We start from the raw sequence: 27,930 nt of genomic DNA on the forward strand, positions 1-27,930 counted from the left end.
TCATAAGAGTAAAAAAAACAAAGATGGCTGCCATGGAACGGGGAGTCCTTCCTATGGCGATAGTTCGAAAATCTGATGGGAATCGAAAGGCTTTGTCGGCCTGTTAAGGACTCGGCAAGGGCCGATGAGATTGTGTGTTACCATCTCATTGTCCCTCGCAGGGTACTAATATAAAAAGGACCCCTTACACCTGGTTTAGTATACTATAGAGTTGCTCGATTTTCTGGATTGTGGTAATAAGTGACATGCTTCTACCTATTACACCCATATTTGTGTGTGTCATCAGGATGCAGCAGACATGATTTGAGCTTGGAAAACTGTGGGAGATATCAAACGACTTTTTACAAAAAGTCTCCTATACCCAGGAAGCACCCAAAGTTACACCACATCCCTATTGATGCATTACTATCGATCCTAGTTTGCAAATGTATGCACACCACATCACAACTCATTAGACTTGTAAAGGTCTGCGATGCTTCCCGAAGCGACGTCTCCACTCAAGAAACACCACTAATAGTAGTAATAATAATAATAATAATAATAATCATTCATAATAATATTGATTGTTCATATCTTGCACACCACAGAGAGAGTAGTCTCTTAGCTTACTCACGGCAACTTCTTGTAATGTCACATTCCATGATGCCCTCCCCAGTGTCAAAGACTGACAGCACTCCTTGTTATATCATTCGCTGTGACATCTCTTCCGTTAACATCACTATTATGCAGATGTCGAGGTTTGCATGTCCTTTGCTGCACAAGCCATGGCAGTTCCAGGACCGGGCACTGGGGTGAAATCTTTAATGATCCCAGAGCTTTTTGTGCTGTGTATGTGTTAAAATGTCATTTGGCATAATATCACCAAAATAGTGGATTTTGGGAGACAAAAGCGGTGCAAATTATGCCAGACAGAACCCCCGCCCCCCACAGATGCACCACCTTCTCTAAAGTATCCAGTGAACGCATTTTGTGAAGTCAGCCTACTTAGCTTTCTCTGCTTGCTCCCCCCTAGAGCTCCCATTTCATGTGTTCCCAGATGCTGTCCCTCCTGGCTATGGCATGACCAGAAGTGAATGATGCCGTTCATACTGGAATGCCTTGATGCCACAGTAAGACGATACAGCCTTTGAAATAAATATTTTGCTAATGGCTTCTCACAGACAAAATAAAGTCATTGGGCCTCATTACGACCCTGGCGTTAAGGGTTTAACGGTGCCGTAAAAGGTGTCGGCGCTGTTATACCCTTAACGCCTGATTACAAGTTCCCTTTGCGGGACCCGACCTTAACGCCTGCTTTTAGTAGGCGTTGAAGTAGGGTGCCGCAAAGGGACCTTGGTGCTAAGTACGGTGCCGCAATTTGCAGCACCGTACTTAGCGCCTTCCCCATTCCCATTGAGCCCTATGGGGCAAAAATGGGAATGGGGAAGGGCCCATGGTGAATGGGGAATTACTGCCCAACCAACCTTGGAATGGGGAGGTAATTCCGCCATTCACCATGGCGCTAATAGCACCATGGTTTAGCGCCGAGGTCGTAATGAGGTTCATTCTCCACTGCATTCCCATCGCACCAGAGATACACGCATTACCAACGCCACCAGTGTGAGCTTGTGTGTAGGCATGAGATAGGTATTTGTCAGGCAATAAACGTAATGTTACAAACTGGCAAGTAATGACTCCATCTACTGAAGTTTCAGCTGCTGAAAAATGGTGTGACTACCTGGGCATATAAAAGCAGTGTCTGGTAAACGCCTCTCTAATAACTATGAACAGGCCAAAACGGCTGACTTTGCCAATGCTTGTTTTAGCAGTACGTCAGTGTAGGAGACACACACAGCTTATAAATCAAGTGGCTGAAGGCTCACTTGATTAAGGTGATTTTGTTACACCAGTAGCTCATTTACAGTAGTTCCAAGTAAGCCATTAACTCTCAGAAGACTGCTTTAAATGACACTGGCAGGCACGTTAAGCAACGAATGTGATGTTAGTGCTTGAAAGAGCTAGCCCAGGGAATGAAGTGGATGAGAATGGCCATAGGGGCCAGCTTGGCCACAGGCAGTCAATGGGTAGGTAAATAGCCAAACAGCACCTACACGCTTTGTGCCCCACCCATAGCTCAAGTGCTTTTAGCTGCACTCCAATTCACTAACTTCACCTTATAGGAGATGCTGTAGTGCAATTTAATAGCCAAAAGTAAAAAGAGCTTCTAAGGCAATGGAAAGAAAACAAATACCGCACATAAAGTGTGTTATAGTATTCTCAATCTAAGTGTGAAACCAGGTGTGCACAATGGAGTCATGTCTTAACGAGAGAAAACGAAGCTGAGCAAATATAACAGCAAGAAAACCAAGGCTTCTCACATAGACTTTAATTCTGTCCTACAGTGAATTACCAATCCATTATGTAAAACTGCAGGTCTAGGGGCCAGGAAGGAGACAACTGATTTCTAAGCAAATGCTGGAACTTCTGTGATCGACCAAACATTGAAACTACACTAGCACAGCCCATATTTGCACCAATCCCTCCGTTTCACTTCTTTCACCAGTTTTGCTGCTGTGCATTCATCCTCGATTCACAAAGTGTCCACTCTTTTTCAAAGAAAACAAAGGATTCCATGTTCTGGAGATTAAAAAGTGGCGGCGGCGTGCCCCCGGCAGGTTCGCGGACACGTGTGTGATAGAGCGGCACAATTTCACCCCCAGTGGGCTTGGATTACTTTCCAGGCTGGCGGGCAGGGATAAAGGGAGCGGATCTCGGGCCTCTTCTGGACTCTTGGCAGAGGCAGTGCACTGGCTGCCGCAGAAGGCTGGGCTCAGGCGTGCGTCTCTCTCTATCTCTCTCTCTCCACTTCTCCTTTCAGATCCTCCTCTCCCAAGGTAATATTTTCAATATCCTCATCAAACATTTATACAAACTGTTTTATTACTGGCTTTGCAATGAAAGAGAGTGGCTCAAAGAAGGTTATAATTAAGGCTCCCGGTTTTACGAAATTTATGTTTTCAATGTTTTCATCCGTATTTATCCATATTTATTTTTTAGCAAATGTATTTGTATTGCGCCACGTGTATTTTTGCTCTGTAAAAAATAATGTTCAGCTATTGCTTTTCTGCAGTTTCACATTAAAAATGTAGTGCTTTGATGCCTGCGATGGGAAGCTCATAGAGCTGGATTAGTGCGCGTCAAGTAAAGGACCTTTTCACCTTAAAATCAAACAGCTGCTCCTTCCACTGATCTGATCAATGTCTCTGCAGCCTTTTAAACAACTTCAAAGGGCACTGCATCACTTTTCTCAGCATCTCAGCTGTGCTTCTTTGCACGGCCATTGACCTGCAAGGCATAAATGACAACCTGAAGAGCTAATCGAGACACATACATTTCCACTTTTTTCAGTTCGAGACAAACAAATGCAGAAAGGAGACAGAGTGATTTCCATCTGCATTTATAAATAGAAATCAGTAACAACACAATCTGGGAGCCTCTGCAATAATACATGACAGCCCCCAATACCTGTATGAAAGCTGTCAAGTAAGGTTCCCAGGCCAGGCTGCTTGTCGCATCACTACTGACCTGTAATAAGAAAAGGACATCACAGCTGCTCGGCAATCAGTTATTACGTTTCAGCTGTGACAGCACAATGCCTGCCGCTGGAACAAGAATTCCAGCTGCTATTGGCAAAGTTAATGAAAGCTGTGACACGCTTTTCAAATTCCTTTCTTGTAAGATAGCTTTCTGTGACACTTTACAGGCATAAACTGATCAGGAACTATTTATGGTAGTGTGGGTACTCTCTGCACTGCTGGAGTTTAACACACGGGAGCTGGCATCTGTACGTTTATAGCATAAAACGAGCACAAATGTAGATGCATTGTATTAAAGTGTGTAACCTCTTTTTCTACAACCCATTAGAAGCTGCATATTATTTGATTATTTTAAATGTATCAGCAACTGGAAGATCTCTTGCAATACAATAGGCTGGAGGCCAGATCTTAGTCAGACAATGGCCATGTAGTACCATGAAGCAACTATCCTCTAGCGTAGGCAAAGAAGGATCTTGCAAGTCAGCTCGGAGGTCCGTGACCTTCGGCCTCCTTACTCTAAAAGGAACTCCCCAGTGATTTGCAAGATCTTCCATGGCGCAGTGGGAGATGCATTAGCCCATATATAAATGCTGCAAGACTATTTTTGTTTCAAAATATAATTCTCTTTTGTTTTAAAGAACATGCAATTCATGAGGATAGAATGGCTACTGCTTGGGGACACTTGCTCTGTTGGTGACCCCAACAATATTGAATCTTACTCAATTGTGAATGATGTGTGTTCCTCAATAAAGGCTTCAGAGCCTGTGCAGTAATAGGCACGCTATTAGAGGGAAGGAGACTACATTCCCATTCTATAATCGGCAGATATGAGTCACTTGAGAGACAAAGTGCATTGGTCGATGTTATCTTTGTTGAAAAAGAAAGCTTTAGTCAGTGACATCTTCTGACAACGATACTTCGCCCATCACCTAAGAATTTTAACATCATTTTAGTATTCCTTTAGTGCGACATTTCTTTCATGATTGTGGGGGTCTACAGAATGGCACTAGCAAATAGTTTGCAAAATATTTTTCTGAGGCCACAGCTGAAAAGTCTATTCTTTTTTTTTATCACCAAATTTCCAAGCTTGATAAACTCGTATTGTAGACCCCATCTCTGCAAGATCTACTCATGACGTTGTCCCCATGCATGAGTCATCTTTTTAAGTGGTTATTTCCAAGACTTCCTGTGGCCTGTTTCCTCCTGCACTGAAGTGCTTTGGGGGGGTGGGGGGGGCTGCATGGCTGTGAAAGTGCTACAAAGAGAAGTTAAAAGGTGGTCAGTAGGAAATATTTTATTACAGAAAGTGATTTATCATCCAAATCCGTATGGACCGGAAAGAAATCACTTTGGTCAAATGATGCCAAATGCCCGTTCGAAGGGGAACTTAGGTGCAACTCTAATGTTTTGATCTCTGATTTTTAGTTTTGGCTGTTAGGTGGTGCCGCAAGAGCTGCTTACAAGTCAACATTATTGATTTAGGAGGTAAAGATATGAGACAGATATGATGTGAGAAAGGAAGCAGGGCCTTTGGATGTTATGACTGACCATGTCCATGCCCTTGCAGCCTGAGAATGAGCCATGTCACATGTATTTTTCCACCTTTATCTAAACGTTGAAACACGTGTATAATAGAATTGTCTAAATGAAAAGTTTTCAGCATTTAACCACCATTGCATAATTTAATTCTTGGCATGGCATGTGCCTCATTGGTGAGTATCTTGATGCACATTTGCTGGATTCATTTCACATAATCTTTCCTGTGCGGCAATTGCTCACCAAGCATATCCATTGTGCTCCAGAAAGGCTATCACCTTCACAATGAACACATATTCTTAAATATCTAAACAGCGCAGAAAGGTGATCATTTGGACCCATTTCTACAGCACTCCGATTCCTGGACTGGACTGCTCTCTCACCTGAGTAACAAGTGCTGACAAAGCCAATGGGATTGACATTTTACAGGCACTGGCATAATGGTACTGCTTGGTCTAAGTGGGGCAATAACTGGCAAATGGTGTTGGTACCTAGGTATATTATGGCAGTGCCCGGCAAGTGTCTATGCAATACCTATTCAAGAGCTACCAGTATTGGCTTTGCCAAGGCGTGTTTGTAAAAGTAATATAGTGCAAGAAACAGGTGAAATGACACTCATATTACTTATAAATCAAGTGTGAGAAGGCACGCTTGCATAAGACATTTTTATTACACCAAGAGCTGGTTTACAGCTGCAATTATGAAATTACCCCTTAGACGACTGATTAAAAATAACACGGGCATCCCCTTAAAAACACAGGACTAGCTCAAGGATATCCCAGGGGCTATGGTTTGGGTGAGATGGAGCATGCAGTGCGAGGGAAGTGCCACAGGGACTAGCATGGACATGAGAAGTCAATGATTGTATCAAAAGCACTGGGCGGATGTCGGAAACGAGGAGAAGCATTGCCTCTGCGGGTTCCTCCATCTGCTCCACATTGCACATTGCGCGCTCATCGAAATGAGTCAGCAAGTGAAAATGCCTCATGCTGGTGGGATCACAATTCTGATCCTGTGATGGGATGGGCATGATTTCAAAGGATCGTGCATGTTTTTCTAGCTCCTGGATATAACAGGCGAAATCTATGGAATCAAGGGAGCAATGTCGGCCACCATGTTTGCTATTGCAGTTGCCGCTGCAGATCTCCCCAGATTGCTTGCCTGCTGCAGCAAGAGGCGCGAGAACCCAGGAAGCATCTCAGGTTCCTGTGCTTGTCACTGCACGCGTGTAGCCCACTGTGTGCCACATTGATCAAAATCGAGTAAAGGCACACAGCAGAGGGGATGCACTCTAAGTTACACTCTGTCGCTTGGATCCACGGTCTGAGGATCTAATTCACCCCACATTTAGCACGGAGCAAAGTGACTTTGCACTGCAAAAATACGCATTGCACCGGGCCTTGTTCACAGAGCGGAGCAAAGTGACTTTGCACTGGAAAAGTATGCATTGCACCGGGCCTAATTCACAGAGCGGAGAAAAGTGACTTTGCACTGCAAAAGCAATTTTCGCACTACGCTAGATGGGCCTAATTCACAAAAAAGCACTACGTTTGCGCAGACGTAGTGTTTTTTTGTGACTTAGGCCCATTTAGCACGGTGCAAAGAGTACTTTTGCATTGCAAAGTCACTTTGCTCCTCTCTGTGAATTGGGCCCAGTCTAAAGTGTATTTATGCAGTGCAAAGTCACTTTGCACCTCTGTGTGAATTGGGGCCGGTCTAAAGTGCATTGGTGCGTGCTAAACATTCTGTGAATTAGGGCCTAAATCTCTGATATATTTCATCTAGACACACGTGATCAAGCTCAGGAATATCCCTGGATTCTGGTTGAAAAAACGACACATGTGTCCGTAAAGGAAGCAGCAATATTGGACCTTTGCTTTGTTTGTTTAACAAAGATTGGAGACCTTTCTGCGTGTTTGTTCAAAATATCCCCAAAAAGTATATTTCCATATGCAAACTCTTTTCAAAACCAGCAAAATTACTACAAATAGGGTTGTGAAGCTGGACGCTAAAGTGGTCTAGAATGAGGGTATCACTTATAAGTGTACAGATATTCATACCGTTAGGGACATGGGTCCACGTGTACAAAATAGAGTAGGGAAACCATGTTCCCAGTTGCCCCATCCCCGCTGACCACTGACCCCATGCACACCCTCACTCTCCCCCCTTCAAATACAAACTCCATACCGTGCCTTTCCTCCACTCCACCCCCTAACACTGCATGGAACAACTGCACTGACAGCACTGCAAGAAACTCAGTGAACACACTTGCCCCTTAAAGGGGCACTGCTACCTTTTACTACTTTCCCCCAGAGCGTTATGCCCCACTGCCTTTTCTAATCACCCACCATTCGCACCTCTTAGGTGACTTTTCAGGGACAGTAGAGCCACCCCCAGTCCCTACCCATCACCTGCACACACAGCTCTGCCTGTAACAATTCCACGTTATTCGTGCGAGACACATGCTGATCACTGTGGCGGCTCGGGATTGGGCATTACGACCCAAGCAGGCAGGGCTCAAGTCGAGGGTAGACGTGGGCGAACAGAGTCCACCCACTTTATTCAGAGGGGGGACTCAGTCCCCCCTGGCTAAAAGAGAAACATTGATTGCCCTCTTTGAATTTATGAATTAAAGCCGCCCTCCGGGCTCAAACCACAGTCATCAGGTTTGTAGGCTGGACACTTCACCACTGCACTACATTACCTGATGAAAAATAACAAGCAACTAAAGGGGAAATATCCCATTTCGGTACTGCAAGTGCCAGGGAAAACATTTGTATTGGTTCTTGGAGTTTAAAACATGGACACCTTTAAAGTTTTCAAAAAAACTATTAGATGAAAATATCCTCTCTTGGTTTTGTGTTTGTGTTGATTTTATGCCATTCGTCCTGTTTGATTTGGGTGGTTATGCAAAGCCAATTAAATGAAATTTGCATATTTCGCCTTGATATGCACATTTCTGGCGACGTCACATCCCATCGCGTTTGTTGATGAGTCCCCGCACTTAAATTTTTAGGACTTGACCCCCTGCAAGCAGGGTATTGAAATAAGAGCCTATGTGCCAGCTTAGCAATATCTGACACTAGGGCAATCTAAATAGCGTACAGGTTCGAATCCCCAGTAAGATGGAAGCAAAGAAACAAAAACAAAAAATGTCTTTCAGCTGCCCTTCTTGAATGGAACTAACAACAAAAAGTAAGGGTTGATGGTGAGTTTTCCCAAACAAGCAGAGTAACGTCATACCATTTAGTTCCTGCCCACTTTGCCCTCTGTTCATGGGGCATATGCTGTTATGCTAGGAAATCCTGGTCTGCTGTGCTGTGTAATCCCTTTCCATAACCAATATACCCCAGGCATTAACACGGATATTCTATTCATCACAGCAATGTGCAGGCCTTGCAGATATGTAGCAGCATATGGACATCCCTCCCATGATATTATTGGCGTAACGGGAGCCCACCGCCTCATGTCCTAGGGGGCCCACAGCCTGACTAAGTCAGACTTTAGAGAGAAATGATTTCTTTCTAAAGTCAGGACTCGGTGGGCGGGGTCGCGCTACAGTGGTGGCAGTCTGGAGGCACAAAATGGCGGTGCTCCGGCACCCCTCACTACGTGCATGTGCGGAACAAGGAAGCTCTATGCTTCGATGCCTGAGGGGGAGAGCGGCATCGAGTCTGGAGCTCCGCGCACAGCAGGAACCAGGCAAGAGAAAAAAGGCTTTTTTGTATTGATCTATTTTGCATACGTGTATTTGTGTGAGGGTGTCAGGTGAGTATGTTTATGTATGTATGCAAGGGTACGTCTTGTAAAGTGCCCCTTTAAGTGACGGTATGTCACATGATTGCTTCATAGGTCTTTATTAGATGAGCGACATTGCGTCCGCATCATCCTTCATTGCTCCGGGCCTTACCTGTACCAGGCCCATCATCACATTGGTGATGAAAGTGGGTGATCCCACGTGTGCGCTGGCTGTGCGGTCCTGCCCGCTGCAGACTCCTGTTTTGTCGGCAGGTTCAGGAAACCTCGCACCTCCTGCTCCATCTCCTCTGCCTTGGGGCCCGGGCCTTTGGCAGTGCGAAACGCCGGAGGCGACAGGGGGAGGGGCGCATCACCCCTCTCCGGTCCCCGGAACGTGGAATTTCAAAGATAAAAAAACAGAAGGAAAATGAAAGCACGCGCAAGGCCCCAGGCTCTCTCCAGTACGTGCTCTGGGTGCGCACATCACGCAGCACCCAGCTTTCTTCTGAGGGAGAGCCCCTCATGCTGATACCACTGTTTGGGTTGCAGCATCCAGAAGGAGTACTTGTGTGCCCAAGCAGGCCACCACCACCCTGGAGGTTGGTGGTGGACAGGGTTTTCACAGGGTTGCAGCTCCTGAGGTGATAGCTTGTGCGCCCTTGGCCCCACAGTGAACTTGGCTAGTGTTTCTCTTGCCCAGGAAACCCTTGGCCTGCTCCAGCCAGAAATTACCACTGCAGTGCATCATGGGGTAGGAAAACGAGGCACATGTGGCTCCCAGAATACCATGCTCATCAGTGCATCTCGCCCCGTTGCAAGAATTTGACGTTACTGGGGCCCCATCGTTGCTGGGTCCCAGATGGATCAATGGGGGTAGAGACTGGACATGGTCTTCAAGGCCACAGGTGAGGACAATGATGAGACAATGACATCCATAATGCTTTACTCGGCTGGCCCGCGCGTCCACAACATCTTTGACACTCTGCAGCCCGCAGACAACTCATTTACCACTCCCAAAGCAGCTTTGTTGGAGTATTTTGCACCCATGGCAAACGTGAACTATGAGAGGACCCACATGAGGATCCTCATGAGGACTGCTATACAAAAGGAGGGAGGAGTTTCTCGACTCCTTTCACTGCAGGCTACAGCATATGGCATGTGCTTGTCCTGACGTGGAGCATGAGGTGCACCAGCAAGATATACAGGGCTGCCCTGATGTCAAATTGAGGCGCCAGATACAGCGCAAGCCCAGGATCACGTTAACGCGCATCCTGGAACTGGGGAGATCCCACGAGCTGGCGAATGTCCGGGCGAGCAAAATGTGTTCCGCGATGAAGACCGTCAAAGCGAAGGACGCCTGTGCATTAGGGCGGAGGCAGTTTTAGAGAGTTGACAGGCACCAGCAGTGGAACAGGAAAGAGGAAAAAGTGGGGGAGACGGTCCCATGCCTCAACTCCGGTTACGACCTGCCCCATCTCAAAGACTGCCCGGCAAAGGGCAATGTGTGCGGATGCTGTGGCATAGCGAACCGTTTTGCATGCATCTGCAGGGACGCTGGTGCGGTCGACACACTCAAGGGGAAAAGCGTCCACGAGGCCTGCATCTCAGCGGTCTTAATGCAAGGTGGCCCAAGTACAACAATGGACAGATGAACATGAGGAACAAGAAGAAGGCGAGGAGGATGTGTTTTTCGTCTCAAGCATGTCTGTGCTGCAACGGTCAGGACGGCGCAAGCCCAAGTGCTTGGTTAATATTTTTGACTCCCCGGTCCCTGTAGTGATTGACACTGGAGTTTCCGTGAGCAGCATGGCTGGAGGACCAATATCAGTAATTGATCAATGCCCCACCCCTGAACAAGACAAAGGTGTGCATTTTCACGTTCGGTGGGAAACACCCACTGCCCCTAAAGGCGTGTCCGTGCCCATGTCCACCATGAGGACGTGTCCATCAGAGCCTGTTTCTTTGTCACCAAGGTGAGCAAAGTGACCCTACTGAGGTGCGCCGCCGCCGAGGTGCTGTGCATAGTGAATTTTGCTTTTGGGGTGTACCTCGAGGACATTCAGACCCTGCTTGCAATATGTGCAAGTGTCTTCAACGGAATTGGGAGACTGGTGGGTGACCCGGTGCGGCTGCAGATTGACAACACGGTCCAGGCCATCACATTGAAGCATTGAAGGGTGCCATTTCATCTGAGAAAATGCGTGGAGCAGGAACTGGACGATCTGGTCAGGTTGGACAGCATCGAGAAGGTGGATGGACCAACCCTGTGAGTTTCACCCATTGTGGTCGCAAGAAAGCACAAACAACCCGATGCCATATGCATCTGTGTGGACATGCACCAAATAGAGCAATCTGGTTGGAGATACACATCACGCCCACCCTGGATGACATCTTGTCAGACCTCCAAGGAGCGCGCTATTTTTCTAAACTGGACCTCCATGCCGGCTACCATCAGCTCATCTGCTGGAACCTGCATCACGCTACATAACCACGTTCACTACGTACAAGGGCCTGTACATGTACAAGCGCCTGAGCTTTGGAATATCATTGGCTGCAGAGGTTTTCAAAAACACCACCAGAGGGGCACTCGCTGGCCTGTAAGGGGGGATAAACATCAGCGATGACATAATAGTCTATGCAGAGTGCAAACACGAACATCTGGATAGACTCGAGAATGTACTCAAGCATATCCAACAAATAGGTCTTACCCTACACCGGGGACAAGTGTGTGTTGAAGCAGAGGAAAATTGAGTTCTTTGGATTTGTGTTCCAGGAGGGTGGCATTTCCCCTCACCCGGCGAAGGTAAAACAAATACGGGAAGCCTATGCCCCGGTGAACCTGTTGGAGATGCGTAGCTTCCTGAGGATGGCCACATACTGTGGACAGTTCACCCAAAACCTGGCCACCCTTGCCAAGCTGCTTAGGAGCCTCACAAACAAGGAATGTGTGTGGAGATGGACGGCACTGGAACAGAGCGCGTTTGACGAGATAAAAGGGGTTCTAAAAGCAGAGGACACAATGTCGTTTTTCAACCCGGAAAAGTAGTCGGGGATCACGGTTGATGCCAGCCCGTTTGGTTTGGGAGCGGTGCTAATGCAGTCTGATGAGAGTGGATCGGATCGACCAGTGGCATTTGCTAGCAGGGCGCTGTTGGCGACCGAGCAATGGTATTCACAAATTGAATGAGAGGTTCTGGTGGTGCTTTGGGGATGCAGACATTACCACCTCTACATATACGTCAAAACTTGTGAAAGTTGTCATTGACCACAAACCCCTGATAACGATCATGACTGGGTCATCGTCCAAGCTGCCGGTGAGGATTGAGAAGTGGCTACTCATTCTGCAGGAGAACGACATCGATCTGATGTACCGCCCAGGAAACATCAATGCAGCAGACTACCTGTCACGTCATCCAAGTCGTGAGAACAAGAATACGGATGAGGCAGTGACAGAGGAATACCTGCACAGTCTGGTGAAATTGGTGACTCCCATCTCCATGTGACTTGACGCTATCAGAAAGGCGTTGGTCGAGGACGAGTGCTTCCAGGTACTCCAGGCCGCTGAACAAAGGGTGAGTGTGAAGAGTCCTCGAAAAGCTCGACAAAAGCACCATAGAAGAAAGAAAGACATTAGAGCAGATGTGGAGAGTGAGGGCAGAGCTCACTTTCATGGAAGATGACATCGTATTAAGAGGCTCGAATATGGTGGTTCCCACAAGCCTAGTGGGCAAAGTATTGGATTTTGCACAGAAAGGGCACCAGGGCATGGCCAAGACCAAGGCACATCTCCGCCTGAAGGCGTGGTTTCCATGCCTTGAGGAAAGGGTTGAGGAATTTGTCCTCAACTGTGTGTGGTGTCAGGTGCACTGCAACATTGACAGGATCCCCGCATGGAGTCGATAGAGAGGAGCTGTGTGCCCTGCAGGATGATACACATGGACTTCGGGTCGACCTATAGGGACAATCATTTTGTGTTCCTTGTTGATCATTGGTCAAGGTACCCTAAGGTTGAGTTCATCGACTCCACGTCCTTGGAGGAGGTAATACGGGCGTTGGAGAAAGCTTTTGCCACGCATGGACTACCAGTGGAAATATGCTCCGACAATGGCCCCCCTTTCCAAGGTAGAGGGTTGGGGGGTATTTGTGGGACTGTGGCATGACTCACTGAAAGATGACGCCTCTGTGCCCGAGAGAAAACAGGGATGCCAAAAGACTGATTCGGACCCTAAATAAAGTCTTAAGGATAGCGCATGGACAAGGGGAGTGTGAGAAGCGTGCCCTGTGCCAATACTTGGCAGACTATCGTGCAACGCCTCACTGTTCCATGGGAGTATCCCCAGCGGAGGCACTGTTCCAAAGGTGCCAGAGAGGTTTGCTGCCGGATCACACACCATGAACACCCTGAGTCATTGATGATGACGCATTATCCGAGGGAAGAAGAACAGCCAACGAGTGGGAGAACGATCGGAGGAGATTGAAGAGTGAACACCTGGAGGTCGGTGACCGGGTGCTGTTGAGAACCAGAAATGTGAGAGGGAAATTGTTCTTGTTCCACGAGCCGGTCCCACTCACAGTGATGGTCACTAAGGGACTGATGGTGACTGCATCAGATGGCAACACGACTGTGACCAGGAACGCCTGTTTCTTCAGAAAGTTGGGACAGTCGCCGGAGTCAAGCCGCAAACTATGCCAGAGGTCTGAGCCCTTGACGAGATGGCCGAGCCTGGAGAGCCAGAGAGAAGGATCTTTTTTCTGTAGCGGGGAAGATGGGCCGACTGACCAAGGAGGAGGTTTGGACTCTGCAAAGGACGATCCTGGCGAGGAGAGGTGCTATCCTGTACGAGAGCGCAGCAGGGAGCCCAGCTACATGCGTGACTTTGAAGTAGATCTCCCCTGATGCCTGAGAGCACCCGTTGGTGCAGCTGTTGAGATGGTATCGTTGAACTGTCGAGATGGTATCGTTGAACTTGGTTACTTATGCTACATGTTTATGCTGGACACTTATGCATGGATACTGTTTTGTTGTTTGTTTGAAATATGAAAAGGGAGCAGTGTAGTGTGTCTCTTTAAGTGATGGTATGTCACAAGATGCTCATCTAATAAAGGTGGGCCCCTGTGGCACATTTGTGCCAGTTGGAGCAGGGGACCCGTGAAGCAGACACTGTGTCTGTGTCGTCCTTCATTGCTTCGGGCCTGAGCTGGACCAGGCCCATCATCACATGTCTGTGCAGGTGCGTGCATACGTGAGTGAGGTGTATGCATGTGTAACAGAGAGAGAGCCACGGAGAGAGAAAGAGATGGAGTGAGGAGAAAAGTGGTTTTGGTTTTGTGTTTTGTGCGTGCATGAAAGGGGGTTGGATGGGTGTATGGATGGATGTATACAAGTATGGGTGCATGCAAGGGTGTGTCTGTAAGTGCTTGTATGAGTGAGTTCTGGGTGAGTAGTGAGGTGTATGTATGTGTAACAGAGAGAGAGACAGAGAAAGAATGAGACGGATTGAGTATTTTTGTATGTGTGTATTGTGCGTGCAGGTGAAGGGTTTGGATGTGTGTATGTATGCATGTGTTGGTGTATGCGAGGGTGTGTGTCTAGAAGTATGTGCGTGAGCAAGTTCAGGATGAATGGCGAGGTGCATGTATGCGTAACAGAGAGATAAAAAAAGAGACAGTGCGAGGACAAAATAACTGTTGTATTTGTGTATTGTTGGTGCATGTGAGGGGGTTGTATGGGTGTATGTATGAATGAATGCACGTATGGGTGCATGCAAGGGTGTGTCTGCGTAAGTGTGCATGTATGAGTGAGTTCAAGGTGAATGGTGAAGTATGTGTTACAGAGAGAGAGAGAGAGGAAGAGAGAGAGAGAGAGATAGACCGAGAGAGAAACCGAGAGAGAATGAGACAGTGAAGTAAAAAAGCCCTTTTTTGTTTTTGTGTATTGTGTGTGTTTGTGAGTGTGTATGAGTGTATGCATGTATGCATGCAAGCGAGGGTGTGTCTGTGTAAGTGCGTGTGAACAAGATGTATAGTGAGGTGACAGTGTGAGAGAGACACTGGGAGAAAATGAGACAGAGTGAGAAAAAAGAATGATGGGTAATTGTGTATTGTGCATGCATGTAAGGGGGTTGATTGTAAGGGTTTATGTATGCATGTATGGGTGCCTGCATGCAGGGGTGTGTCTGTGCAAGTGTATGAATGCGTGAGTTCAAGATGAGTGGTGCTGTATGTGGGTGTAAGAGAGAGAGAGCGAGAGAGTGAGAGAGCGAGAGAGTGAGAGAGGGGGGGGGTAGAGGGAGAATCCAAGAGAGAATGAGATAGAGTGAGCAAAAAAGATGTTGTGTTTGTGTATTTGCGTTGGATGTGTGTGTATGTATGCAGGTATCCGTGCACGTTAGGGTGTGTCTGGATAAGTGTGTGCATGAGTGAGTTCAAGATGAAGAGAGAAAGAGAGAAAGGGGCTCAGACAGTGAGAGATTCAATGGGAGGCAGAGAGAGTGAGGGAGGGTGAGAGAGAAGGACGGAGAAAGAGAGAAAGAGGGACAGAGAGAAAAGGGGAGAGGGGGAAAGACACAGAGAGCAAGAGAGAAAGATACATAAAAAGGGGGAAAGAGAGAGAGAAAGCATGAAAGGGAGACATAGAAGTGGAGGTGAGGCCAAGAGAAACTGGGAGACTGGTAGAAGGAGGGAAAAGAGGATGAGATGGATCAAGAGAGAGTCACACGGAGTCTGTGCGACACAGAAAGAAGGAGTGAGATAAAGAGAATTGGGACAGAGAGAAAGGCAGAGAGACAAAAGAGAGGGACAGCTACAGTGAGACCAGGGCAGAGCCAGAGGCGGACTGGGAGGCCGCCAGCAGCCCAGGCAGAAAGGGACTCCCAAGGTTCAACTATTCCTCTCCACACACAAGGTTGTGAACGCTTCTGCACTCATGAGCACTGCCGCAAAATAAGACTTCTATGCACTGTGCTACAATCACAGTAAAAGCAGTACATGGATTCATGTTCTTGCTGCACTTTTCTTAATATTAGCCGTTTTAATGTGACACATTTTCTCAACAACAGAAAACATTTTTTGGGGTCTTCCTGTATTTGAACACTAAACACGGATCTAACAACGCAGCGCCTAATGATGTGAGCTATCTGTCCTGCATCGATCATATACCCTTTAGATTCAGATGACTAGTGTTTACCCCGATGACGCAGGGGGAAGGCGTTCCTACAAGCCCTTTAGTTATGCTAATGTGTGCTTTTAAACTTCCTTGTTTCTGTGGGCACAGCTGGTGTCTTGCGGGGAATGAGGATGGAAGTGACCAATCACAGGTAGGCAAGTGCTTGACCTTTGATCTTACCGACCCATAGGGGGAACGCAGTAGTGGACTGGCCTATAGGGAACTCTTTTGTGTGGTATTTCCAAATGTTCCCAGATGAACAGAGTTGAAGCATAGAGAGATAGGTAGAATGAGAAATCAGGGTGGAACGGCAGTAAAGGGGCATAGAGGGGCAGGTGACCTGGAAAGGCCATGCAGAGGATCTGTGAGAGAATCAAACTGCCATGTCTCCTGTATTAATTTCCCAGGGGCTCAGCGTGTAAATCCCCCTTTTGTGTTAACCCAACTAGAGGAGACATAAGACTTGCCTAATTAAAAAGCTGTTTTTCATGCAGGTGTATGTGTGTGATGTGAATGAGCGTGCAGTGTGAATATTCTGGGTAGGCGTGACTCAATGATTGAGAGAAATTGTATGGGTGGGTGAATACCTGGTATGAATGTGTGCATGAAAGGCTGGGCCCAGGAGGCATTGGAGCATTGACATATTCCTACAGTGACACAGTACATTTTACTGGCATTTGTGGGTAAAGCCAACTTGATGAATTTATTACGTGGAGGAGGGTTGGGGTGTTTCAGTATGGCAGGCACCCCGGACATTTTGTTATTGTGGCATGGCATTTTAATTGCATTAAGGGCGAGCCTTGGCTGACATGATGAGTATTATAACATTGGCGCTAGGAGGGGGGCATTTGTGCAGCAACTTAGGAAATGTTTAATTACTCTGGCATTTTGTACTAGCATTAATGGCAAAATCAACATGGTGATTGATCTTACATGGTGGGGAGGAGTGTTTATGCAGCCAGCAAGGAAATTATTTTCTTCCACTGAAGCATGGCTTTTTCTACTAGTGTAAAGGCAAAGTCAGCATGAGGAGTGTTCTTACATTATGGTACTGTGGGTTGAGGCTTCTAGGAATGGAACCTGTCTGTGCTGAGCTTCAATTGCATTGCGATTGTGAGTTTGGCAAGATCACAGGAGCGTTTTTTGGGGTTTAGCCTGAGCCCCAGTTTGGTAGATAAGAAAAGAGGTTTTTTGCTCCCGGCTATCTTGTTTATAAGATCCGAAAAAGATATTCATAACACTCTGCTTAGTACGAAATGATTTGTTTATTTTCGATAATTTTCTTGAGTGGTTCTTTCCATAGATATATTTTGTGTTTTGAGAAACACTGTTAGAAACTTGGTGTGCAAGTTTGGTCAGCTGACACGTGTTTCGACCCATAGGGTCTTTCTCAAGGCAAGTAAAAATTGCTGAGTGCCCTCAGTGGGGTTCTGTTGTATTTGGGACTGTCCGTGCGGCAGTCCTGGCTCCTAATGGGCCCTGTGTGCTCTATCTGCATCCCTGGGCAGTGATCTGCTCCTCCAAGTTTCTAACAGTGTTTCTCAAAACACAAAATATATCTATGGAAAGAACCACTCAAGAAAATTATCGAAAATAAACGAATCATTTCGTACTAACCAGAGTGTTATGAATATCTTTTTCGGATCTTATAAACAAGATAGCCGGGAGCAAAAAACCTCTTTTCTTTCTTACATTATGGGGTGGGAAGCATTTGTGCAGCCAGCAATAACATATTTTCTTCCTGTGGTATGAGATTTGTACTTACATTAAGAGCAAAGTATGTTCTTACATGATTACTGGCATATATTGGCCGAAATAGCATGAGCACATTTTCTTTTGGTAGCATTACTGTGTTATTAATGGCCACACTCAGAGGTGGCTGGTACACTTGGGTGCCAGGCATCACCCCTTGCTCCATTGCCGGGTAAAAGGTTGAAGGTTTGATTAAAAAACATACTTACATCTTTCACCTAGTGCAGAGTGTGACATGCCATTGCAGTAGCATGGTCATCATAGGCCTTGCGCCTGCGTACTGGTCAAGTTCGTCCTGGAGTGTTGCGCAGCCTATGCTTTTTCTGAGTAGCTTGGGGGGGTTGGGTGGTGCAGCATATCTCGCAAGGGGGCCCCCACAATTTGTGATACACCACTGTGTGATATAAGCAAGGAAACAAAAACATGTGCAAACTGGACTCAAAAGTCAAAACCTCAGTGCCCAAACACGCTCACACCAAAAAGTGTAGATCTCCAAGCGGACATAGTGCCCTACTTTTTCACAGTGTTCACGCCTGGCACGGTTTTAAGTAGTCTAATTTTGGCGATTTACAGTACATTGAAATCTGCTCCCCATCCCCAATTAGCCCCAAACGTAGACTTGTGTAAAAGTGAACGTCAAACGCGTAAACAGCACCAAGCTTGGACATGTCTTGTCAAGGAGAGACAAGCCAAGCAGTGTTGGACTGGCCGATCGGGCAACAGGGCAATGCCAGAATTTCAGGCACAACATGCTAGTGTGGGCCAGAATTTCTGGTCAAAGGGGGTCAGATCTTTGCTCATAGTGGGCCATTTTGATGAGTTACTTCACTGTGCAGCTTCAGTGTTGACCAATGTTTCTTTCAAATGCAAAATTTGCAACATATTGTAACAGAAAAATCCCTATTGGGTACCACTTACACGGATTGTGGCAAAAGGAACAAATTGCCATTTGCGAATGTCGGTCACTTTTTATTGGCGCCAAAGTAAATGTTATGCCCCAGTCCGACCTTGAGGAAAAGGTGATTTCATGCCCAGCATGTGGTACTTTTGGTCTCCATTTTGGCTGTGATGTATTGTATTATACCATCTTGCATTACACACAATAAAGGAAGTTGGGTGCCCAGACATTTTTTTTAGATTTCTCTGCCCCACGATAGAGCACCGAAAGCAAAAAAAAGTAAAATAAAACATTTTCCATCATTCTTTAGTTATAGAAAGCAACGAAAGTAAGCTAAACAATTTTCCAGTCGTTCATTAGTTATACAATCAAGTAACTTAAATAAGTAGCCCTTCTTTCACAGAGAAAAAACACTTTTTGACACGTTCAGTAAGGTTTTAAGTTCTCACACATTGGTAATTTTCCACAATCTTAAACACACTCATGCACTAAACGATATTGAGCAAATCATAATAAAAAAGATCAATTGGGGCCTGTTCTATGATGAATATATACTATTCGCTGTACCTAGCCTATCATACACTAATCTAACCCTCTCTCACTGACTGCCTCTCTCACACTCTATCTCCCCTTCTCCCTCTCTTTCCCTCCCTCTATCCATTCTTTCTCTGTCTCTCTTGCTCTCCCCAGATCAGCATGTGGGAGTCACCAGGGGTCACACCTGTGACCTCCGAAGTCTCCCTTGCTGCCTCTGTGGTCTCCCTTGCTAAAAAAAAAGAAAAGAAAAACATTTATTTTTTTAAATGGAAGCTCCTGGCCTGTGTACAGCGCCATGTGGCTATTTGTTTCTGGGGTGGCTGGCTTTCTTGTTCAGGCCTCTTAAAAAAACAGGGGGTTCAATAAGTTTAACACTTTGAGCAGTGACCCTAAATAAGAAAGACTAGAAATCCCAAATAATGTGTCTTTCTTTAATTCTATACACTAATTGCTATAACCATTACAGGTTTAATTCAGGCACACTTCAAGGGGTGAGTCATTGATGTAGTCTGTTCTTAAACACCTCAAATTCACAATGCAGACAAAAACGTCAAAAAAGCATTTATAGTAGATTAGGTATCCATTTTGGACTACGTATTTGGACTATGTATTTTTCTTTTTGCAAGTTGCAGTTATAGAATTTGTTCTGCCTTTTTCTCTGTTATGATCATCACAATACATTCCATCTCATTGTCCTCAGTCACTTGACAACATCCTTGTGCCTACAAGCTTGTGTACAGTGTAGAAACGTTTGACCATAGCACATAAAGTGACCCTTGATTTCATTGTGCCACAATTAATGCTTTGTTTTAAAGTGTCTATCTTTCCTATCTCCCTGGCATGCTGTTCAGGATGTTTGTTTGCATGTATGTGGTAACAAATGCCCAGAATACAGGTTTCTGTGAGAGTGGGCTGCTTTCCCTGCGCTACTCTAAATTCTTTAATACACAGTTATGAACCCTCCCAATGGTATGCATTTTGCCATCCTCTGAAGATTGAAAAGTAGATCTACACAGGCTTGAAATGTGGCTGACTTTGCACTAGACCTACAGATGAACTGGCCTGCTGTTAAATAACAGTTACCAGTTTAATGGTGTCCACTACAGAGTGTAATTTCCTTTCTGACTTTGAGGACATTCATAAATGTAATTGCTCATTTTACTATAGCCGGTAAAATAGCTAGAGTCGGTAAGATAGCTCAGTGAGTTGAATGCTCTATGCTGCGATGTGTGTATGATCTGCAGGTTGCACGTTCAAATCCCTGCAAGGCCATCTCAGCCTTTCATCCTTCTGAGGTTGATAAATGAGTACCAACACAGGTTGGGTGATGGTGTATGTATATTTGTCTGTGTAATAACACATCATTATCATTTGGCCTTGGACGTTTGCTTGCCTTCACGGCAATTTGGTAATATGGGCCTATACACACTGATATTCCCCGATACATATTGTGATCCATTCTTGTATGAAATGTATATCACATTACAGTAATATTGCAACCATATTGTTTGTAGTGTACTTAGGAACAAGGCTGTGTGATGCCACTTCCTGTTTTATCACGGGGTGAAAGGACATGTTCCATCACTTCCCGTGCTGTCAGTTCGAGGTGTGGTCAAATGGCATCACTTCCTGTGATGTAATCAAAGGTCAAGGGTCGTGTGATGTCACTTTCGCCAACCCTGGCATTTTGGTGAAATGACTTCCCTGGGTCTCCCTCTGTGTGTTCTCTTTCTCTCTCTCTCTTTCGGTCTCAGTCTATGTCTCTGTCTTGCTCTACGGGCTGGGATCAAGTTGTCCGGTGTGTGTTTTCTAGAGCCACCTAATGGCATTGGTAACAGCAGTGTGACCAAATAAAAACATAGAAACCTTGAGGGCTTCGGGGGTGTTGTGTTTTTTCGCAGAAGACGAGATTAACAGGAAATGTGTTAATCATACTAACATTGTAAACTGGCAGTGGATATTGTGATCTATAGAAGAAAGTTACATATGTCTTTCTGAGAATATCACATTATGAAAACTTAGAATAAATATATGCATTATTTTCTGATAGAATGCTATTGTCCAAGATTGACAGTCTAGTCCTATTCCACTATTGTGAAATACCCATAACAGAAAGGGGAAGGGAACAAATAGCATCAATGCTGGTTCCTGGCATTTATATAAAGATGTTTATATTTGACAAACACGTTTTGATAACATGAAAATGGTAGAATGCATGAATCACTAAGTACACAATGCACGCTGGGATTGGCGTTAATTTCAGTTTTCACAACGCTCACCCTAATATTTTAATGTTTGTAAATATGAACTATAAATGGTCATCATCATCATGATTTAATTTAACAATAAGTCATAATAGCAAAAAGAACTAAAATACATCATACTGTTGCCATTTCATATCTAATTACATAGCAGCACCAGCATATATAACAACTAAAATAAATGTATGAATAAAAATAACAAAATAAGGTCAACTCCAAAGAAGATGCATAACATCATCAACATACCTACCTAAAATAATGTAATTAATCAAATGATCATTGTCACAGTGAAACAAAACATCCAGGTAGCCTCATAACATAAACATAGATACAATATTTATATCAATACATTAATTTCATATACCTCTCTCTGCATCAGCAGGCTGCCTGAATAAATGAAAAAACAGTGAAAGTCAATTGAAAATAGGTGGCTGACCTGCACATAATCTCTACGCGTAACAATGACCTCGGGCCATGATTACTCAACCAGGCTTCCACATTTCTTGTTCTTACATCTCGGTATAAGGAGAGAGGAACAAGAAATATGATATAGTTTCTGATTGCTACCATGCATACATTTATCCAATGAAGCCCTTTTCCATGAGTGTAAAATGGACTATAAGTGTAAAGTACAAAACCTAAACTTTAAAAACAATTTTCCTGCAAAGGCCGGATATATGGTATGTAAATAGCGTGAAAATCCCTCGTTCTCTTTACCCTCAATGTACAGTCATATGGAACTCAAGTGAAAAGACTTTACTAAAAAATCTTTATGTAGCGTATTAGTATAGACAATTTTAATGGTGTTTATTGAGGATTTATTTAAGGAAATCGGATCATTTGAATCCTGGGAAGCCCAATCGATTAAAAGAATGTATTGACATGAGCCACCAAGACACATGATTGACCCCACGGGTGGTTCTGTGCACTCAATAGTACACCTCTCACTTTTTAATCAAGGAAAAGGAGGTGCAGAGATGGGCCCAACATGAAATCTAACGCAGTCTCACATGATGCTCAACGCCGACAGAAACAATTTGCGATACTTACTGTCAAGCCCAATAACCTCTTTAAAATAGAATTTCACAAAAAACTATGCCCCATAGCTCTGGTCCATATGTTGCTGATAGTTCAACCTTCATATTCTAGAGCTCCAGAAGATGTTCCCTTTTAGCAAGGGAGTAAGAGGGCTCCACTTAATCTCGCTAGTGTCAGGCTACTCTCAGCGTTTTAGACTTGCCATTTCATGTCATTACAAAAACAGAAACAAAGGAAGTAAAAAAAGAACACTTCCTCTATGATAATAACCTCAATTTCACATTTGAGATAATGCAAATAGTTGCTGCTTTGCATATATACTATACTTTTCGTCTTACTGGAATTAATTTCCAGTGTTTTCTCTTTCATGATAATTTTTAAATTTAGCTAGCTTTTTTGCAATCTTAAGGGAGTTTGAGAAATAAGCACAATGTTATCAGCGTATAATACAATTTTGATCTGTGCCTCATTTAAGTTAGGATCATTAGTGTTCATAGCTGCTACCTGTTCAGCAAAGCTGTTGAAATGAAGACAAAACCATGATGGAGCCAATTCACAACTTTGACTCAACCCCCTTTCATGAACACATCTTGTCATATGGAAAGCCTAACCGTGTGGATGCCAGGATAAAATGGCTGCTATTTTAAAAGAAGTCCTGCTAGGTTTCAGTGTTAGCTTGCCCAGACCCCCACTACACAGGCATCCTTTGAGGAATAGATAGAAATTCATGTTCACAAACATGCACTTCAATACAATGGCCAAACTTACTACCGACCCCAAAACAACCATTAACTTCCTTATCATCTACAGAGCACCAAATAACGCCAACCACCCTGAATCAGACATTCCATTACTCATCACCCCTCTCCTCAAACCTAACACCAACATGTATCTTCCTAGGTGACATTAACCTTGGATTCAATGAACATCTGGACCACAAAGCTACTCTTTCTATACTGCCTTACAGGAGATGCAAGTTACCAAAATGTTTAACTTACCAACCCACTCCAAAGGCAGAATCCTGGACTGGATTCTAACATTAAACATCAATCTAACACTAAAAGGAATTACCGAAATCACGGGTCGAATCATTTCTTAATATGTTTCAATATTCCGACACTGAATACTCAATGTGTACCCCAACCCATACCTAGCCTCATCATGATGCGAAATATCCGCAAACCTACAGTAGAAAATCTCACCCCTGTTTTGACAGCTTTCCTTGAGACACACACAAATTCTAACACCAATCCCGATAGTATCTCCTTGTTCTATCATAACTGCCTAAAATCAACCATTGATGCAGTTGCCCCACTCACGTTCAAAATACCCCGTAATTCCAAACGAAGCAATTGTTGGTTTAATGAAGAGCTCACTGTTAGTCGATGCTACAAAAGAGCACTAGAACACCTACTTAAAAAGAACCCAACCACAGCCACTATCAATGCACATTTGGCAGCCAAGTAAGTCTAAAAATCTGCAGTTATTACCCATGAAGCAATTTCCTGAACACGCCCATTAACAACGCATCCTCTAACAGCAAAGAATGATTTACTATTCTTAGAGAGCTAGAAGACCCAATCCCCTCCACCAACCCCATCAACTCAAGCAAAGCCTGGTGCACCACTATTCAGAATGCACTAGCTTCCAAAATTACCACACTACAAGAGAAAATACTAGCTAAAAGAAATCTACTAGCCTGCAAAAGCATGCCCTACCTTGCGACCATCACCACAGGCGGCACAATAATCCCCCAAATTAACTTTTCCTCAATGTCCCAAGACCAGGTCCTGAATAACATCTCCACTAAAACTCTACGCCTTAACTACCACGCCATCACCATTGATGGAACACCTATACCTGTACTCAAACAGGTTAAAACATTAGGGGCCTCATTACACGGAAGGCGGTAAGGGTTAACGGTCACCGGTAAGGGTAGCGGTGACCGTTAACCCTTACCGCCTTACTACGAGATCCCTTTGCGGGACCCGAACTTAACGGCTGGTGTAGACCAGCCGTTAAAGTTGGGACCCGCAAAGGGACCTTGGTGCTAATTACGGTACCGCAATTTGCGGTACCATAATGAGCTCCTTCCCCATTCCCATTATGCCCTATGGGGCAAAAATGGGAATGGGGAAGGGCCATGGAGAAACGGGGAATTACCGCCCCGCCAACCTTGGAATGGGGTGGTAATTCCCCTTTCCTCCATGGTGGTACCGGTATGGTACCGGTGGCAACCATGGTGCTAATAGCACCATGGTTTACCGCCTACCGTGTAATGAGGCCCTAGGTGTCTACCTTGACTCTAATCTCACCATGACCAAATATATTATCGCACTCTCCTTCTCCACCGCTTACACAGCCAAACTCATTGCTCTTAGCCGCCAATTTCTCTTCCCACAAAACTCCCGAATATTATCTAAATTGGATTACTGCAACATCCTCTTGCTACAAAGTCTAATCTGGCCAATCTGCAATTACTGCAAAATAAAGCCCTAAGGATAAAAAGAAGTGACCCTATCTCTCATATCAGGAGAGAAGCCCACTGGTTACCCGTACACGCGAGAATACTAATCTAGTCTCTCATCATCACGCACTAATGTATTACCAAAGATGCCCCCACCTACTTCAACAATAGTGTTACCCTAAAAAAGACCCTTTAGATCAGGCTTGAGCACTCACCTCTTCAACCCTAGATTCAAGAGTTCCAGGGCGGGGGGTGCTAGCTTCCCAGTTACAGCACCAAAGATCTGTAACTCCCTCCCCTGCATATCAGAAATGCACTATTCCAGGACCACTTCAAGAGTCTTGTGAAAAATGTGGTTATTCAACAAATTCTAATCAGAACGGCCGCATCCAGAAATCTTCTAAACTAATATGGTATCTATTAGTCTCCCCTGAACCGTTTTGACTGTATCACAACAAATGATGTAACAAACCCTACTTACATTGTAATATCATTTGTATCCAGACAAGTAATCCTATGTAACCTACGCCGTGATACCCCCCTGTTTGGGGGTGTACTAAATGCTACAAACAAATAAATAAATACAATTAAACAGAAGATGTCTGATGCATTCACCTTTTGGAATCTGTGACGAAGTGACTGTTCTTTAACGGCAAGGTAAGCTGAAAAATGATGTTTTGCATGCAGGTACACTATGGGCCTCATCACGGCTTTGGCGGTAACGCTTAAATCTGGCGGTCGCGCTATTACCGCCGGATTTAAGGGTCAGCCAAATCAGGACTTTGGCGGATTTCACCCCAGCTCTTGGCTCGGGAAATCCGCCGGCAGTAAAGGTGCGAATTTTCCCCATTGAGCCCAATGGGGAATGGGGCATTCCCGAATGGGCTTAATGGGGAATGGGGAATTACATTACCACTGAACTCATGATCCGGCGCTATTAGTGCCGGGGAGTACGGCGGTAGGGCTAATACCGCCAGCGGTAATACCGCCCGAGTTACCGCCAAAGTCGTGATGTCTAATCAAATATGGAGGGCATAAATAAATTACATTTGTCTAATCAAATGAAATGCCATGTATTTAAGGATGCTCCATGCGCATCTTTTACCACACGTTACACGACAAAACATGCTGTTCAGTACAGAACACGGTAGAAAGTGTTTATTTCTATTTGCTCTTCATATTTATTATGCTGGAGTTAGAAGTGCAGCAGTGCATGACTAAAATAGAGACAGTATGGGGGGTTCAGCAACCTTTGGCACTCCAGGTATTTTGCACGGTAACACCCATCAGGACTACCTTGTGCACTCAATGGTAAACGATCATGGGAGTTGAAGTCCAGAAAATCCAGAGAGTCATGGGCCTCATTACACGGTAGGCGGTGAACCATGGCGCACCGCCATGAAAGGGGAATTACCGCCCTATTCCAAGGTTGGCGGGGCGGTAATTCCCCCTTCCACCATTTCCCTTCCCCATTCCCATTTTTGCCCCATAGGGCATAATGGGAATGGGGAAGGTGCTAATTACGGTAACGCAAATTTGCGGTGCCGTAATTAGCACCGAGGTCCCTTTGCGGGTTGGTTTTTAACGCCTGCAAAAAGCAGGCGTTAAAGTACCTACCCGCAAAGGGACCTCGTAATAAGGCGGTAAGGGTTAATGGTCACCGTACCATTTCCGGTGACCGTTAACCCTTTCCGCCTTCCGTGTAATGAGGCCCAGAGTTTGTAGACCCCTGCAATAGCGTAGGAGAGATGCACTGCATTGTGGCCGTATGCTTTTCACCACCATCATTTGTATAGTGGCCTTTTGCTGGCAATCATTTGTTGTCAATTTTTGGTTGTCTTCTATCCTCTACACAACCCTCTTCCCCCATCCACTCCCTCCCCCATATCTCCCCTGCACGCATATAGGTGTGCATCTCTCCCTTACGCGCCAACATGTGTCCACACCTCTCAAGACATGGTGCGGCAAGGTCTCCCGCACCACGGGAGTTAGGGGAGCTCCCACTATGTCAGTGTTGTGGATGTAGGTTAACACATTTTTTTTCTACGGTTCCTCATGTTTTACACAAAACAATTTGTGCATTTCTCGATTGCCTTAGCAAGGTGGGGCACATTTTATTCCAAACACACACCGCACATTTGAGAAAGCGCACCTCAGCAAAAAGAAAACATCACGATATTATGACTCTAAACCACTTAACAATAAATAGCGCATGCATTTGAAAGCCAGAAAAACATCACAATGCCAAAATTCGAAGCACTTAAAGGTACAAAAATAATCAACAACTTTCCGTGATATTTAAACTTCTTTAATCAGTTATTAGTGCAACAGATCCAAACTACAATTCCCAATTGTCTGACTTAAATAGAACCCATGTCAGAAACAGTGAAATAGGGTATTTGAAATGTGATTGATAGCTATGCTATAGGCATTGTATAAGGTGGGGGACAGGCAAGTGTTTCAAGGCGCGACGAGGCAAGGCAGGGGGAACAGAGGGAAGACAAAGGCAACGATATTACTAGGCCAGGTGACATTGAGATTGCGCATGTGCAGGGGAGGGGGAAAGTGGAAAGTGTGAGGGGAAAGGAGAGGGGGCAGTGCAGTACATGAGATCAACAGTAATAGTAAATAAAAAACAATAAATAAAATGTTTGGCCAGCTGGTGGCAAGTGCAGACATCAAGTGTCAAGTGTCAATTGCTTCCCTTTCATCCTGTGTGATGGTCTGCAACAGTTACCTATGCCGATGTTTTCGACTATGACTCCCATTGGCCATATCCAGCATATTGAGTGGTGAAGGATCATGGGAGATGTAGTCCTAAACATCTGCTGAGCTCAAGCTCCAATTTTAAGGCAGCCAGATCTGATTGGCGGAACTAAGGCGGGAACTACAATAACAGCATGACCAAACTGTTGCCCCCCATTGCTACCTCTGCCAATGGTAAATGATTTCTAGGATCAAGC

General features: G+C 45.1%; 1 protein-coding gene across 1 annotated transcript in view; it reads left to right on the forward strand.

Annotated features, from left to right (window-relative positions):
- The first annotated feature begins 2,686 nt into the window (after positions 1–2,686).
- The window catches only part of LOC138515756 (SPARC-like protein 1), a 236,400-nt gene continuing 211,156 nt past the window's right edge, over positions 2,687–27,930 (forward strand). Inside the window, exon 1 of the mRNA XM_069630458.1 lies at positions 2,687–2,873. The gene's annotated coding sequence lies outside the window, so the exon portion shown is untranslated. The remainder of the gene's footprint in view (positions 2,874–27,930) is intronic.

This window comes from Ambystoma mexicanum, chromosome 6q (assembly GCF_040938575.1).
Source record: "Ambystoma mexicanum isolate Mex_15411 chromosome 6q, UKY_AmexF1_1, whole genome shotgun sequence".
In the NCBI taxonomy this organism is placed as follows: domain Eukaryota; kingdom Metazoa; phylum Chordata; class Amphibia; order Caudata; family Ambystomatidae; genus Ambystoma; species Ambystoma mexicanum.